We start from the raw sequence: 14,851 nt of genomic DNA, 5'->3' as shown, positions 1-14,851 counted from the left end.
CATACTAAAGACTAGTACGATTTAGACCCCGCTAAATATAATTTTAAAACAGTACCTTCCCCCTGGGTAGCTGATCCTGGCGCGCTGCGGCCCGACGACACTGCACGAATAAAAACCGTCCGTTTCGGCCATATCACGGGGGAGTATAAGTTTTTGGCGTCGCTGCCGGGGAACTGGTATCAGGCAATACAGCTCTCTATCAAACTTATTCATAAGCATTTAGTGGTGTCTAAAAAAGACAATTATACACGAACTTGGTTGTTGGATTTTCCGAACAGTCGCCAATTATATTGGGACCCAAAGGATCCTGGCTCTCCGTAGTCGGCCTGGCCACTTGGTTTGTTGAATAGTTCGTGTGGAGCTCTGTTACCGAAATACCAGGGAATCAGTAGCCAGAACCAAAAACATATTCAACCATAAGGATAGTTAGTTAATTAAATTAGATTACCTTAAATTAGATTACTTTAGACTACCTTAGATTAAATTAGATTACATTAGATTACCTTAGAATTAGACTACCTTAGACTAGTTTAGCTTACTTTAGATTACTTTAGAAATTTAGTTTATTTGCTAAAAATTAAAAACAAAAAAAAGGCATACCCAGTGTATGACCCAAACCTGATCTAGACCAGGGCCGTTGTTATTCGTACCTGATCCAGAAGCAATAATCTCTAAAATACGCAAGGAAGCACAAATCAGAAATCAAATGCCGTTACGCGTTACTTTAGCAGAAAATACTAAACCCTCGATTGAAGGTCGAGGAGGACCGATCAAATTTCCAGAAATTCAAGGACACTCGTTCGAGTTAAAACATCACATCATCCAGCTCATTTAGAACAGCTGTCAGTTTCATGGATTACCGAATGACGATCCTAATTCTCACCTTGATAAATTCATATCTCTTTCAAACTCCTACAAACAGCCAGGGATAGGACAAGATATAGTCCGATTATACTTGTTTCCCTATTCTCTCACTCATCATACTCAAACTTGGTTCGAAGGACTGGAAAAAGATTCCATCACGTCATGGACGGAGATGGCTACTACATTCCTAACCAAATATTTCCCTCCTTCTAAACAAACCAAACTGAAGAATGACATCATTAACTTCAAACAAAGTTATGATGAATCTTTTTACACTACATGGGAGCGATTCAAAACCCTGCTGAAGAAATGCCCTAATCACCAGCTAGAACGGTCAGCCCAAATTTGTACCTTCTACAATGGTCTTACGGTAAATCATAGGACAACGATCGATGCAGCAGCTCAAGGGAATCTGATGAACCAAACCGCAGACGAAGCATGGGAATTGCTCGAGAACATGACAATGCATCATCATGACTGGAACAGTGGTGAAATAACTTCATCATCTGCCCCACTCTCTGCACTCAACAATCAAACGGAGGCCATCAAATCCCTCACGGATAAGATGGAATCTCTTGCTAAACAACTCGGAGAATTGAAGACGCAGCCGCAGCAGGTCAACCAAGCTCAGGCTTGTGTTAATTGTACCAACTCGCAACCCACTGAAGAATATCAAGTTGAGTATGAAAACCCTGATGGTTTCGTCTGTTACGTCCAATACCCAGCTCGTCCACCAAATCCCGGATTCAATCAACAACCTAGGGTTAATCAATTTCAGCGAAGCAATCAACCTTTTCGCTATTGCTATCCACCTTACCCAGCCCAACAATCTCAATTGACCTACGATCAACCACTCCTACTCACTGGTACCCAAGTTGAGGAAAATTCCCCTACCACCCAGATTACGAAAGCAACTAACCCCACTCACGGAGCTGATGATCAGTTGACTCAGTTCATTCAAGGACAACAACAGCTAAATCAGAGAACTGCAGCCAGGTAAGATCAGACGGATATACTAATGAGAAACCAATTGGCTCTGCTCAAAAGTCTGGAAACGCAGCTCGGACAGTTATCACAACACCTTGAAACCCGACCGCAGGGAAGATTACCAAGTAATACTATCCAAAATTCCCACATAGAAGAAGCAAAACAAATGGATTCCGTAATCCCGAAGGAAGAACCACAGAGAAGGTCAGCCAGGCTCAAGAACAAATCAACATATACTCAGAAGCTGACCCCTGAAACTCTATTTCATGTACCCTATCCTGGAAGGCTATAAGAAGAACCATCCAAGCTTGATTCCTTCAAACTTGATGGAAGGTTCCTGGACACTATGTCCAAAGTTTCCAACCAGAAGAGATACATCCGAAGGCTTCTCTCTACAAAGGAGAGGATACCAGACTCTAACAAAACTCCACTGAGTGAAGAATGCTCTGCATTACTCAGAAACTCTCTACCACCGAAGCTAGGAGATACGGGCCGATTCGTTTTCCCATGTTCAATCTACCAATCTGGAACCATTCATGCGTTAGCAGATTTAGGAGCAAGTATCAACCTAATCTCCTACTCTCTCTACAAGAGATTAGAGTTAGGAGACTTGTCACCAACTAAAATGACAATCCAACTTGCCGATCATACAATTCGATATCCTAAGGGCATAGTTGAGAACGTCTTGGTGAAAGTAGACAAATTCTTGTATCCTACGGATTTCGTATCATACAATTCGATATCCTAAGACCTACACACACTAGTAGTGTTAGGAAGACCTTTCATGAATACGGCTAGGACTGTTATTGATGTGTACAATCAAACCTTGATCTTACGATCACATGGGGAGAGCGTTACCTTCAAAATTGATAGACCAACCGATCTTTCTGGACAGGCAGAAATGTTTCCTATTTCCACCAGACAGATCACTTCCGATGATGAGTCTTCACCACCAGCCGATCATATCGAGATGGGTATTGAATCACAGCTTGTAGACGACCCAGAAATGGAAGAAGAGGATCCCAGCGAAGAAATAGAGGAAGAGGAGGAATCTGAAGAGGAAGAGGAAATGGAAGACGTAAAAGAAAGTGTGACAATACCCGCTCCAAACATTGAGCGTCATGAAGAAATAATGAGGCTTGAGACGGAAGATCACAGTTTAATCATTCGCTTCAAGAAAAAGACCGACAAAGCTGAGGTCAAGGATATAGAAATTGATCCTGCAAGTATCAAACTGGAGAATCAGAATACTGAAGAAACCCATTCATCAGACGCACCCTCAGAAGAAAAATACACCGATGATGAAGAGGTAGAGCAACATGAAGACATTCTGAATAACTCACACTCTCCAACCGAACCAGATCAAGGGGAGCCGGACTCTTCTTCAGATCAGATTCCGGTTATATCTACACACGCAGACATGATAACCTTCATCAATGATACCGATGAATTTGAAGATATTCTCAAGGCCATCCGAAAATCAACCATTGATTTTTCTCTACGCTTAACAGAACGAATTATGGCTATTCGAGAAGAACATAACCTCTATTTCCGAAGAGAAGACAATGATGTTGAAATCCGAGAAGAATGCATTTAAGACTTTATCAATTCTATTTACGATCATATCTACCAAGAAGAAAGGCAACGAGAGTACAATTCAGTGGTTCGCACTATTCTTGAGACAAGATTTTGTCAAGATCAGAAGATCATTTACTCTAAGGTTTATAATGCCTTAGCCGAATCTGCACTTCCGTTCTCACGAAACCAACGAGGACTACTGACTCTCATCTGGAAGCATATGGATCTTTTCACCGGACGCCCGACTTATCACTCTGATTTACAAATGATCGAGGACATTCACAGCCTTTTCGCTCTCTTGAAAAGAGATAATTTCGAAAGCACACCAGACAGGCTAGTGATTTACGTAACAATTGATAACCATGTTGATCTGATTATCAAAGAGTTACGAGACGCTGTTATGGAGGAAGTAAGGCGAAACAATCCGTTCTCTCATCTTGAACCAGACCGAGTCAACATTGCCACTTATGTTACAAAGCAGATATCACGTATCTTCCACGAATCCACAGATCCTAGTTTCACATTTAAAGCTGGATGTCGAGAGATATACTCAAAGACGGTGACATTAATACTCGAATCAGGATTGCTGTTCACTTCTTTTCAGCCTCGTCTTTTAACAAATCTGTGCAAAGCTACAGACTCTTAATGTAGAGATCATCATTTCGAAGACTTCGAGATTCTAAAGATACAGTTTCTAACATTGTTTTGAGACCTCCGAAATGAGCATCCCATCAGAGAAACAATCACCACCAGCACTGCCTCTTTAATTGACATTTATGGGTCAACCAGCAGAGCCGTGGATCATATTCTCATCGGACTTCAAGACTTATCAAGATCCGAAACTGCGCACTACTTATCATTCAAAAGATCTTCAAGAGAAGTACCGGATCTTCTACCACTATTGCTCCGGCACTTTCTCAGGATTTACCCGCCAAGACTCACCTTCCCTCGAGAAGACCAAGATCACAACCATCAGCAAGGAATGTTTGCTTTTTAAAGCATCACTACGGTCGAGCCAACGACCTTAAACAAAAGTGCTTCTCGGGAGGCAACCCGTGCAATAAAGTAGAGTAGAAGAATAAAGGATGACAAATGAGCCGATAAAAGACGTAAGGATTGGAAGCCAGCCGCATCTGCTAGGGGTATTTCTTTTTTTCGCTACTAGCTCAAGATTCAAACTATGCCACATCCTAGCTTATCACTAAGTATGGGATAACACCCAATTGAAACACTAGACAAATATTCCCAAATCTTCAATTAAAACTCGTAAGTGTGGGATACACTAGAAACATTGAGGACAATGTTCGTCTAAGTGTGGGATGTTGGTATAATCTTTTTATGCTGTATTAAAATAACCCATTACGAAGATTCCAATTCCTTAAGCCAGATTTCAAAATTTTTGCAAAAGAAAGCCTTTTCGAAAAAGTATTTTTGAAAACCTAAAACGTTTGTCAATAAAAATAAGGCTTAAGTAAGGTATAAATCTTGTTAGGTTGAACCAAATCTCTAATAGAGTATTGCATGACTAAGGCATTATCGACCTAAATTGATTATGGTGAGGCATCCCAAATAAGACCAGCATTCATCTTTAATGTTTCACTATTTTCCGTTGAGAGTGCCGATGCCTGTGCTCAGAATCTGAACTTGCTTTAGATCTACATCTCCAAGCAGCGAAACGTGATTCGGTTGTAATCAAAAGAGCTAGCCATTTGTCTAAAATAAAGCCTTTCAGACCTCCACTACTTCTACTCCACCACCACACCCACATCATCTTTACTATTACTCGAAAAATCTAGAAAACGAGATTCCTTTCGAAAACCCGATGTTATTAGCCTCTCAAGTATCATGGCAAAGGTCTTGAAAAAGTTTATCGGCAAAAAGTTTCTAGAAATGAAGTCTCCAGAATATATATATATATATATATATATATATATATATATATATATATATATATATATATATATATATATATATATATATATATATATATATATATATATTATATATATATATTCAAAGTTCTGAAAAGGAGCAGAAATTAATAAGAGAAATGCCGAAGAGAACTTGACCGAAAATGATTATCAAATGAAGAAAAGTTCAAAAAAGTGCTTCTCAAAAATACTTCAGCACTTCGAATAAAAGTCTAAAGACTACATTACCCTTTTATCTCACCCCTCAAAAACAACTTCACTACCACTCCAAAATTCCTTCTCCATCATTGAAAAATGACCTACAAGCTGAGATTACTACCGTTCTCACATTAGCAGTAAGAATTTGAGTCTTTATCAAGCCTATGACGATGGGTGTAGCATGATTGGCTATGATTGTATTCATTTCTTAGATCTATAGGAACCCTAAACACTTGAGTGATTGAGTGACCCGTGAAAGCTAGCATATGTCATGTAACCTCCTCGCATGCTTGCAGATATAATTTCAATCATAACATAAATGACTCACCTTATCTTTTTGCTCTTATAATAAAAGCAAACCGCTTAGGCTATTAGAAAAGAAACTCCGAAAAGATTCTTAAGGAAATGAGAGTTTGCTTGAGGACAAGCAAAGTCTAAGTGTGGGATATTTGATATCGGCTAAAAAGTAACGTTTTCACTCCGGTATTAAGGCCCAAAAATACGAAAGATTTAAACTTTGTTGGAAAAATACATACTTCATCAGTTAGAATTAAAGAACAAGTAATTACGAAGACGGTGCAAAAAGAATCAAGAAAATCAGAGCTAAAACGAAGATTCTAGAGCAAAAACGGTGAAAGACAAGAAAACAAGTTATGATCCAGGAAAATCGGGCTGACCAGGCCTGCCATACGGCTTGCCAAATGGCCTGCCAGTATGGCAAATGGCCTGCCAAATGGTCAGATCAAACGGGCTCAATAAACGGCTTGCCTTAGCAAACAGCCTCCAAAAACGGCCTACCAAACGGCCTGCCAGCCGTTTGCAGGCAAAAATCTTGTTTATTTAAAGGGTCTTTGTCATTCATTCCAACACATACTCTCAAGGCCTTCGACTCCGTGTGGGAAACCTAGTACCCGGAGAAGAACGCCAAAGATTGTATTAGGAGCGGTCTGGAGTCTTGAAGTTGTCACTTTTGTATTCGGAACTCGTTTAATCTACTGGTACTTCTATCCCTTATCTTTATATAATGTCTTCTATCATTATGTTATGTGATATTGTTGCCATGATTAGCGAGTAGTTATCTTTAGTGTATGCTATGATTTAAGCAGTTATAATGCCGAAATAATATTATGGTTTGTGTATGCTGTTGAAATGCTTTCCGATTATGCTTTAAACTCAATCGCTTTTCCAACTAATAGAACGTAGTTATTGGCTCTGTTATTGGGAAGTCGCGAACCCCAATTCAGAGTACACTATCTGTGTCACCCCTTGGTAAGAGAAGTCTATCGGATACAACGTAAGATCGACTGAGGCAGACCAGTTTTAGTAAGTCTATCAAGCTTTGGATTCCGACCGAGGACTCTTTCATAGTAAAACACCTGACTAGACCCTTAGTACATTGTCAGTCCCATACCATGCTAGTGTAGTCACCAAGCATATAAACTTCGTACGTGCACGCTGAAGCACAAAGGTTGTTGTAAGCTGTACCTCTGCTAAGTAAGGCCATGGAACCCGGTCAGTATTTATTAGTACACTGCACTATAACGTGGTCTCAAGCATTACACCCCGCTTGAGGGATTCTTAGTTAATTAAGGAACTGTTTGTTTAGACACATAAAGGATTGGACCGTTAGGATAACCGAACGTGTTCATGGAAGTCAGCTTGACTGGCCATGGTGTTCTTTATGGTTAAACTCTTTTTAAGGGCCTAACTATCTTTTAAAACCAATCATTAACGAAAGCATTGAAACACATCACGTCTCTCGAATATCTTAAACCATGTATTCTATTATGCTTAAGAAAGTTTAGACCATTGTGGAATGTTAATACGTCACCCAACCGAGTCGCTCAATTGGATGAGCCGTCTAAAATTGTATGCCTGTAGTCAGACTGCACGGGAGTCGGGGGTAAGGGACGTTGCTGTCTATTCAGAATCTTCAAGCCTAACGCATTACTCAGTGACATGTCTTATTACAGGGGCTTTAGGACCAGTGTAATGAATTCAAGGCCTCTGCCTATTCATGAACCAGCATTCCATAATCTCGGTAGAATAACTGATGAAGTCATAGTATGCACTCACTTTAACTTTATCTGAATTATGAATTTTATCGTATTTACTTTATCTGTCTTATAAATTAGAAAATCCCAAAATTAAGTAACCACTACTCCTCCCTAACTATCTTAGGCTAAAATATAGCTTTGATTCTACTGATATCTCAAAAATACGACTCTAGGTCATACTTCCCTTACTCATACTAAGGAGTAGTACGATTTAGGCCCCGCTAAATATAAATTTAAAACAGTACCTTCCCCCTGGGTGGTTGATCCTGGCGCGCTGCGGCCCGACGACATTGCACGAATAAAAACCGTCCGTTTCGGCCGTATCAAAGATTCAAAACTTGTTACGGGTACATTCGCAGTCAACGATTTATCAGTTTATGTACTATTTGATTTAGGGGCTGATTTGAGTTTTGTGTCGAGTAAATTTAGTCCAAAAATCAAAACTCCGTTAACTCCTCTAGACAGAACTTATGTTGTAGAGATAGCTAATGGTAAAGTGCTTACTACTAAGACTGTGCATCGTAAATGTAACATTAATCTGGCTGGTAGAGATTTTGAGGTAGACTTAATACTGATTGACCTAGGAAGTTTTGACGTCGTTATCGGTATGGATTGGTTGTCTGTGAATCGTGCTGAGATCGTGTGTTATGAGAAAGCTGTTCGTATTACTAATGTGGTTGGAGAGCCGCTGATGGTTTTTGGGGATAAGAAATGCAGACAGTTAAACCTTATTAGCTGTTTGAAAGTTCATAAACATCTCCGCAAAGGCTGTCATGCTATTCTAGCCCATGTTGTTGATTCTGATAGAGAAGAGAAGAGCATTGGTGATGTTCGTATTGTTAGAGATTTTCCCGAAGTGTTTTCCGAAGATTTACCCGGCCTTCTGCCGCAACGCGTAGTAGAATTTCAAATCTATCTTGTTCCCGGTGCTGCTCCTGTAGCACGTGCTCCTTACCGACTTGCGCCGTCCGAACTTCAAGAATTGTCGAGTCAACTCCGTGAGTTGTTAGACAAGGGTTTTATTCATCTCAGTTCGTCCCCTTGGGGAGCTCATGTTCTATTTGTTAAAAAGAATGATGGTTCGTTTCGTTTGTGTATTGATTATCGCGAATTGAACAAGCTTACAGTTAAAAACTGTTACCCTCTTCCAAGAATCGATGATTTATTCGATCAGCTTTATGGTTAGTCTGTTTATTCCAAGATCAATCTTCGTTCCGGTTATCATTAATGGCGGGTTAAAGAATCTGATGTTTCGAAAATTACATTTCGCACCCGTTATGGTCATTACGAATTCCTTGTTATGCCGTTCGGATTGACAAATGCACCTGCTGTGTTCATGGACCTCATGAACCGTGTGTGTAGACCTTATCTGGACAAATTCTTCATTGTTTTCATCGATGATATCCTTATTTATTCCAAGAGTGATGAAGAACATGAAGAACATTTGAAGTTGGTGCTTGATTTGTTGAGGAAAGAAGAGCTGTATGCTAAGTTCTCTAAGTGTGCTTTCTGGTTAAGAGAATTTCAATTCCTTGGACATGTTGTTAGTAAACAGGGAATACAAGTTGATCCTATCAAGGTTGAGGCAATTGAGAATTGGGAAATTCCGAAGACTCCTACTCCGATTCGTCAGTTTCTATGGTTGGCAGGTTACTATAGAAAGTTCATTCAAGATTTCTCTCGTATAGCGAAACCTCTGACTGCTTTAACGTACAAGGGGAAGAAGTATGAGTGGAAGGATGAACAAGATGCTGCTTTTCAAACTCTGAAGAAGAAGTTGACTTTCGCTCCGATATTGTCACTACCTAAGGGAAATGACGATTTTGTTGTCTATTGTGATGCTTCGCGTCAGGGCTTTGGTTATGTTTTGATGCAGCGTAAGAAAGTCATTGCGTACGCGTCACGTCAGCTGAAGATTCACGGACAGAATTATACAACCCATGATTTAGAGTTGGGAGCTGTTGTGTTTGCGCTTAAGATTTGGAGACATTATCTTTATGGGGTCAAAAGTACAGTGTACACTGATCACAAAAGTCTTCAATATATCCTTGACCAAAAACAGTTGAATATGAGGCAGCGTAGATGGGTTGAGACGTTGAATGATTACGATTGTGAACTTTTATATCATCCGGGGAAGGCCAATGTTGTGGCCGATGCGTTAAGTCATAAAGAGAGGGTTGAACCTCGCAGGTTTAGGGCCTTGAATATGACCATTCGAACAAACCTCGCAAGGCAGATTCTTGAGGCACAACAAGAAGCCTTGAAGGAGGAGAATTTTGTGAACGAGAAAGTCAGAGGCATAGCTAAGAAGTTTGAGGTACGAACCGATGGTACTAGGTACTTTGCGTGACGTCTTTGGGTTCCGAAGTTTGGTGATCTGTGACAACTTATTTTAGATGAAGCTCATAAGTCTAGGTACTCTATTCATCCAATTTCAGAAAAGATGTATCATGATCTTAATGAGCTATATTGTTGGCCTAATTTGAAAACTGATGTGGCTACTTGTGTGGCTAAGTGTTTGACCTGTGCTATGGTTAAAGCTGAACATCAGAAACCGTCTGGACTTCTGGTGCAATCTGAGATTCCCGAGTGGAAGTGGGAAGGTATTACGATGGACTTTATTAGAAGTTACTGTAACGACCCGACAAATCGCCATTGACGGCGCCGTTAACTTAGGTCCCGTTACGTGGTCATAGTCCCTAAATGAGATGCGTTTGACCAAAATTATGTCGCATTCATTTGAAACGTAGTAAGACTTGTAAAGTTTTAAGTAAACCAAACGGTTCGACACAAGTAAGTTTACAAAAGTAGTAATGTATAAATGAAATAACTTGCGACATAATAAGTTGAAAATCACGGTTGCTATTATTAAAATAAGTATGTAAACAATATGTTTGAATCCAATGGTGCTATCACTAGTGTATGCATGTATGCTTGACCCCAAGCAAGTAATCAAAGTGTGCGGAAGCATGTATCAAGTAGCCAAGTATGAACCTGAGAAACATATAGAAAACTGTCAACGAAAAACGTTGGTGAAATCATAGATGTTTTTGTAAACATTGTTTTTGAACCACAAGATTTAGTATTTCCATAAAGTTGATTATCCAAATCGTTTGCATTTCAAAAGTACGTTCGCGAGCATCCAATTATCAAGACTTAACTATTTTGTACCATGTTACGTAGTGTTAGAACATACACTATACCTGAAAATATATTTCATCCGCTAACGGCAGCGAACCGTCCGAATGAGGGCGCGTCAAGCCCGCATGGAACCACACAACATAAGTTCACGTTTACACCTTACAAGTGTAACTAATGATAATTGAATTGAGGCTTTTTGTTCTAACTCGCTGTCGAATGTTTGTTTTCGTACTTGTGTTCAAAGCATAAAAGTATGATACGTATATGTTTCTCATCCCATAATTTAAAAGTATAAAAGTTGTTGAAAAGATGGGACTATGATATCACCGTAGTTGCACGCCAAAGTGTTTGAAATTAAACGTTGTACAAATGAAAGTTGCTTACCCTAGACCTAAACAATTAAGTTGCATCCAAACCGGGTAAGACACAAGGTCGGTCGAAATGTGTTCAATTAGTCATATGGCTCGTTACGACTCGATTATAAAGCATGTGAATCACGTTGTCAAGTTTCATGCAAGAATCGAGTATAAAAGAAGATTATAACGATTGCATAAGTTTTTGGTTAAGTTTGACTAAAAGTCAAACTTGGTCAAGTCAAAGTCAACGAAAAAATCAACACGTTCGGGTCGAGTCTCGGACAATTTTTCTGAGCTAATTAATCATATATGAGCATGTTAGAACAAGTTACATGTTAATCGGAGGTGCGTAGCATAGTTAGAATTAAATGTGATAACGCGAATTTGAACAGCCCACAACCACGGCATATGCCGCGCCGCGGCAATGGATGTCGCGCCGCGCCAACAGGCGTGAGCTGATGCCTGAGCTGCTTCAATTGTTCAAGTCTCGAACCAAACTTCATTCAACCACAATTTATGAACCGAAAACACTTACAACACCTATCTTATGTCGTTGGAAAGGTATTTTGACAAGGAATACAACTAAGAACATATCATCAACCAAAAATAGCATTTATAGCAAATAAATCAACATCGAAAGATCATTGAATGTTCATTATCAAAAGTTCAAAGTTCATAAACGCATAAGATGATTCGGGAATCCAATTTACACATATGATATGCTGTTTCGAAGGTAATTAAACATACATTGCAACTAAATACTTACTAATGACGTTTCATAGCATTCAAAGTACCAAAAGTTCATTTTAAGGTTCATTAAACCCTAACCGAGAATCATGAATTCAACAATTTTGTAAATAAAGTTTTTTAAATCAACCTACATATCAAAACGAAACTAATAATGCTAGTAACACATTTAATACATGAACTTTAACATTTAAAAAACATTTAATCAACCAAAATCAAGGATTAGACTAACCCATTTCAAGTGTTCATGTTAGTTACTCAAAACATCAAGAACAAACAAACAAATCACATATTCATGTTATGAACGAGCCATAGACACTAACTAACACCATTTCAAGTCTATAAAATGAATTTAGAGAAATCTAGAGTTTTTAGAAACCTTACCCCATGTAGTGAAATTGGTACAAAATTGAAGAGGATCATGCAAGGATCACAAAAGTACAATTCGTTTTGATGTTTGATTTTTAGATTGGAAATGGATGATGAATCTTTGTTTAAAGAAATGAGAGAAAAAGTGGAAGTAAGAAAGAAGAGATAAGGGAGAAATGAGAGTTGGGAGGTGGGTGGTGGTTGACTACACTAGTTACATCTTTGGTCAAATGGCAAAGTTAGTTCCTCGAGTTTAAAAGCGGGTGCGTGAATTAACCAAACGAAATTTTTTAAAAACGCGAGAATAAACGGGAGATGTTATAATCGAATAATGGAAATATTAAGAACGTTAGTTAACGGAAGGTACAAATTTAGATAACGAAAGATATTATCTATATAAAAAAAAGATGGCGTTAAAATAAATTTAACGGAAAAAGGCGGGATGTTACATTACCTACACCTTAAAAGAAATTTCGTCCCGAAATTTAGTTGGAAGTAGTAGTCGTTGTTTCTTCCTCGAGATCTTGTGTTGCCAATTCTACGAATAAGTGAGGGTACTTCCTTGGGCATTTCAACGAACTTTGACAGTCGGGATTTTACGTTGTTTTAAAGTTTGGTTTCACGATTCAGAATTTCAACCGGTTCTCCTAGGAAGTGAAGTTTGTCATCGATAGTAAGCTCATCGAAGGGAATAACAAGTTCTTGTTCGGTAAGACACTTCTTTAAGTTTAATACACAGAATGTAGGATGAATGGAATTTGTTTGAGTTGGGAGTTCGAAACAGTAAGCAACGGGTCCAATACGCCCCAAGATTTCATAAGGATCAGAACATCACGGATTTAGCTTTCTACGTCTCCCAAAACGGATTACACCTTTTCAAGGTGCGACTTTTAACATTACATGGCCACCCACTTGGAATTCGAGAAGTTTACGTCTAACATTGGCATAGTGGCGATTACGAGCTGTCTTGAGCCTTTCTTGGATTTGAACGATCTTATCGGTCACTCCATGAATGGGTTCGGGTTCGGTGGTTTGATTGTTGTCTACGTCGGCCCAACATTTAGTATAATTACATTTGCGGCCATATAAAGTTTCAAAAAGAAGAGTGCGGCGTTAATACTCGAGTGATAACTATCATTGTAAGAGGAATCGGCTAACGGAAACGATACAAGTTCGTGATATGTTTTCCAAGGTTTGAATCGTACGTCTACTTGGTCCGTCGGTTTGTGGATGATACGCGGTACTCATGTCTAAACGCGTTCTCAAGGCTTTTTATAAATCTAGAAGTGAAACGAGCATCTCGGTCCTAAATGAGGTACATTTCTTTAAGATATATTTGAACAAGTTTGTTAGGACTTGAAAACGTTTGTTAGAACAAGTTTCTTATCGGTTTCTAAAAACGTTCGTTAGGACTATTCACCCTCGTGGTGAATACTAGTATAACGTGAAGAGTCTCTCCCTCCATTGAGAATTTAAAATAAAGATTTCCTTATACAGAAGTACGAGTTTAATGCGAGAGAAGTTTCCGCCTCGATGTGAGCATATCAAGCATATTGTAGTTCGTCGATAAAACTGTGCGAAAACGAGATAGTATACACGTGTAACATATGTTTGAAGTTGAAAGAATTTGTCATTCATTCGGGAGCATAAATGTGGTTCGGCAATAATCAAAGGTGTGTCCTTGGTATGCCGTCATCATATTCTCGGAGTTTTCGGATGTCCAACAAGAAAAATGAAGTCATGTACATGGCACATGGTGGTGATTAGGTTGATCGAGTCCAATCACCATCACGTGTCATTAGAACTTTGGTATGACTTACCATAATATAACCACATTGATCGAGTGTCGTTATATTACGCTAACTCGTACCTCCATTCCCACATCACTCCATAGAATCAAGTTCGTGTAATCGTGAAGACTTAAAATGAACAAAGTGTAACGACGTCTCTAACATGACTCGTATTGGATCGAAGGAATTTGTGCACTTTGAAGAAGCGTTTCCCGAGGGAAGTGTATAACTGATTGTTCACGTCAATGCGGTTCAAGTCAAACAACAATGTCTTTAGGTACGAAAAGAGTAACGAATCATGATAACGAATAGTACGCAACTGTAGTGATAAGTAGTGACGACGATACTCAACGAGAGTAGTGGTGCTAGTGATAAATAGTGATAGATGGTGAGGAGCACTAGTGTAATATCAGTAGTGAGTAATGAGTATTGACCATAATAGTCGTGAGAGTTTACCACACTTATGAATAGTAAGTTGGGATGATAGTGAACAACAATCTGGGAGACAGAGTTTCCGAACTAAGGTGACTAATGAAGTCGTCATCATCCTTACGCATATGAATCTTGAATTTACGTATGTTAACAGATAGTGACAGAATACGGACTCGTATGATGAGAGTTTGGTACCATTATGGAGTTCACCTAAGAAAGATTCAAGTATAAATGCACAACTAGTTAAGTAAGTGCTATCTATAGCAAATGCAAGACAGAATGCAATGGTTAACTATCCGGTTGTAGTCTAGATTCACTAATGCGTCCTAATGACTTTGTCAGACACACTAATACATATCCTAGATCCCTACAACCAACGCTCTGATACCATCTGTAACGAC

The sequence above is a fragment of the Rutidosis leptorrhynchoides genome, chromosome 11 (genome assembly GCF_046630445.1).
Source record: "Rutidosis leptorrhynchoides isolate AG116_Rl617_1_P2 chromosome 11, CSIRO_AGI_Rlap_v1, whole genome shotgun sequence".
NCBI classification, from domain to species: Eukaryota; Viridiplantae; Streptophyta; class Magnoliopsida; order Asterales; family Asteraceae; genus Rutidosis; species Rutidosis leptorrhynchoides.
Note: the sequence above shows the minus strand (reverse complement) of the source record.